Here is a 3862-nt window from a genome sequence, read left to right as displayed (position 1 = left end):
AGAATCTATTTTGGAAGAGAAGCTGGAACTAGAAATAAAAGAAGAAAAGTGAGGAAGTGAGTAGATGAACACAACCAAGACAGAGGAGAAGACAAGTTTTTTATAGATTGAGAAATCATATCACGGCATTGATCACAACCAAGCTGTCGGAGTGGACATTTATCCAACACAATCAACACAACAAACCATTGATTTCTATCTACCCAAAAACAGAGCTATTTAATACCAAACCCAACCGTAATCTAACATTAACCAGAGCAATTTATTACAAAACCTAACACTAACCACAAACGAGTACAATGCTTTAAACACCAAGCGTAATCTAACATTAACCAGAGGAAAAAGATTGGGTTTACCTCTATGAAGACTCGTAGGTCCTTTGTGTGAAGAACCTGTCTGATTAGTCTTGATCAAACCACCTAAACACCAAAACAAACCGAGACAAATCACAAAAAATTTGAGGATTTATATATTGAAATGGACGATGAACAAGCAGCAAAATATACCTTAACCCCCACAGACACAATCTCTCGGACAGCCTCTTGATCAATCCACCTCAAGACAAAACAGAGACAAACAAATAAAAAAATATTCTGATTTTTTAAATTATCAATTGATAATTAACAGAAAGAGAACCTGTGTGATACCGCTTAATCAATTCCACTAAAAACACAACAAATCATAGCAAATCAGATGATTTATTAAGATTGAGGATGAAGAATCTAAAGACATGCATGCAGCTTTACCTTTCGATTCGCCTCAGCCGCAACAGTCGCCAGTATAGATAGTCTCAGAGAGCCACAGATAGAGAGAGATGTCGCCGTTTCTCGCCGTCTTCCAACGACGACAAGAGCCACCGATAGAAAGGTTGCGGTTTTCCTTCGTCGTCGAGACCCACAGATAGAGCCGTCGCCGTTCCGTCGAGGAGAGCCACGAAAAGGGAGAGAATCGCCATCGATTCGCCTTTCGCCGAGAGAGAGTAGAAACCAAAAGAAAGAAAGAAGAAAAGAAAAAGAGATGAAACGGTTTGAGCATGTTTTTTCTTTTCCCCAGTAAAATCGCGACACCTGGCTTCAAAGATCCGTGCCTTCACGCTCGTAATTTAGGGACGCCCCTTGCTTTAATCACATATTTCCTTTAATTAAATAACTCATTTGTGTTAACAACCCCACTTAAGGAACACCTATAAACATAACCTACTTGCAAGAGATTTCATTTCCATTAGGGCATCATTAGTTTTTGTTTGTACTTCAGCCCTAATTTCATGAAAACGATAATAATATATTTGTTACAAAAATAATTATTTGATTCCCGGAAATTAATGGGAAGAAATATAGGGTTTGGAACATGCATGGTCCCCTCTACGATCCGAGCTTTATATTCAGTCTGTCATATGTTTTTTTTTTTTGTCAAACAAGCTTCAAGATTCATATATCTAAACGCAAGAGTTCGGTACAAGAGGGGGAAGAGAAGAGTACAATGCAGCTTTCGCAAGAGAATCAGCCACAGTATTGTGTTCTCGCCCAATAAAAGAGACATGGAAAAAAGAAAAGGAGAGTGATAGAGACTCGATATCCATGAGAACCCCAAAGAGCTCCACGGGATATGACTTCGAGTTTAAAGCTCTAGCGAGCTCGTGAGAGTCGGTACGAAACCAGACGGTGGAGAGACAGTTGCGCTTAGCATCCAGGACTGCTTCCCTCATAGCCAGCGCTTCCGCCATGAGGGGGATGAGACACGGGTCAGGGCTCGGGATCCTTTGCTGTGTATATCTAGAGATCGATCATTGAAACACCAGCCCGCTCCTGCTCTAAGGTTGCTTGCAGCCCAAGCTGCATCCGTGTTGCACCAGATCACATCTGTGTCGAGGGAGGGGGGAGTTTCGGTTGGGTGGGTTATCCGTGCAGGGGGGGGGAGTGGTAACTTGTGCCGCAAGCCACTCTCTGGCTGAGAGAATGGCCTTTCCCACTGCCACCTTTGCTATTACTACTTTGTTTTCAAACACAAGCAAGTTCCGAGATGTCCAGATATTCCACAACAGCCATGATGTCAGATTACCTGCAATACCTGTTGGTGGGAGGCAAATGGCGGTGGCCATGATCGTGAAGGCTTCGTGTAAAGTCGTTACGTGGTCAAAATTCGGAGTAACACTTAGAGGTGCCAAATCCCAAACCTGTCTAGCAAATGGGCAGTCAAAGAAGAGATGGATGGCAAACAACTCAGGCAAGCCAAGATATTTTCCCACACCTCCTTCATTTTCAATACCAAGGGTTTGTTTGACTCGAGCTCAAGTCTCCCGTGGTGTTCTTGAAGAGAAGGAAATGGAAGATTTTGTTGAGTTGATGAGTTGGCCAGAAGCTCGCTCATAGTCTTTGAGGATCTTGACCAAGGCCATGCATGAGTCGGTGGATGCTTTGGTGAAAAACATCGTGTCGTCAGCGAAGAGGAGATGGTTGATCCGTGGGCAGTGATGTCCGATTTTCACCCCGGTGAGTTCTCCACTATTCTGTCCTTCCCGGCATAGTCCCGACAGGACCTCTCCGCATAGGATGAATATGTATGGAGAGATCGGGTCTCCTTGGCGTGTCCCTCGGTGTGGTTGGACGCAGCCGTGAGCCGTGTCGTTGACTAAGAAGGAGTAAGATACAGTAGTGATGCACTCCATTACCCAATTCACCCAGATTGGGTCGAAGCCAAGTTTTTCGAAGACAAGTCGGATAAAGCTCCATTCCAGTCGGTCGTACGCCTTGCTCACTCTGTCATATGTAATTCGCTATTTACACCTTACACTGTATATATAGACCTTACACTGTATATATATAGTGCATCTATTGAATTTTTTATTAGTTCGACGTACCATAGTTAGACATTTTTTTTACTGTTACCTGATTTCAATATTTTATTACTTGTTTAGAACGCATTTTAAATGTACAGCATGAGATAAGAAAATAATAATAATAATAGATGTAAACTATTACCAGTCATATATGATTTTATAAAACTATTTTTTATAAATAAAATAATGAAATGACATACTATATGAACTTCTACTTTTATGAACATATTTCCGTGAAAATAGATGATATTTCCATTCATATACTAATTAAGTGGACTTTGTTACCTTATATTTTGTGAATAGTTCAAACATAATGTTTATCAGTTAATCATCACTAATTATTAGTCTAAATATTTTTAAAATACTACTTAATTTATTTTTTCTTCATTTTCGTTTTCTTTAGTTTAATTTGTGTAAACATGAATTAGTTTAATATATATGTAATGTATATGTGTACAATAAACGTTATCCTATATAATTTGTACTCTTTTATTTTATATTTTATAATAGAAGAATTCTAAAATAGATGTGATATTTTTTTCAGTGCTTCTAAAACCAAACGAATGTTGTTTATCATCTATATATATATAAAGTATACTTTGTTCTCTTCATGACATGTGTAATGAGGTTTGTTGACATGTTTTTTTTTTTTTTTTTTTTATCTTTTTACATTTTAGATCTTTCTTCTTTTATATTATTGCAATTTGGTTCAATATTTTCTAATTATACACTATCTAATTATTCTCACACTAACTATCATCATTTGAAGTTTGATAATCTATTTTATTGTTAAAAATTTATAAAACGAATAAAGAAATAAGTAAAAAAATATAAATGTATTTTAATATTTAATTTATTCATAGCTAAAAGTAACATAAACTTTCGCTATTTTATTATTTTTTACTATATTCTATTATTTCAATTAAAATTGTATATTTATCTTAATATTAACCAAACTATAGCAGAACACATAATCTAAACATAAAACCTCCATAATCAAATAGAAAAAAATGCCAAAGTAACACT

The sequence above is a fragment of the Brassica oleracea genome, chromosome C7, assembly GCF_000695525.1.
Source record: "Brassica oleracea var. oleracea cultivar TO1000 chromosome C7, BOL, whole genome shotgun sequence".
In the NCBI taxonomy this organism is placed as follows: Eukaryota; Viridiplantae; Streptophyta; class Magnoliopsida; order Brassicales; family Brassicaceae; genus Brassica; species Brassica oleracea.
This window is presented reverse-complemented; position numbering follows the sequence as displayed.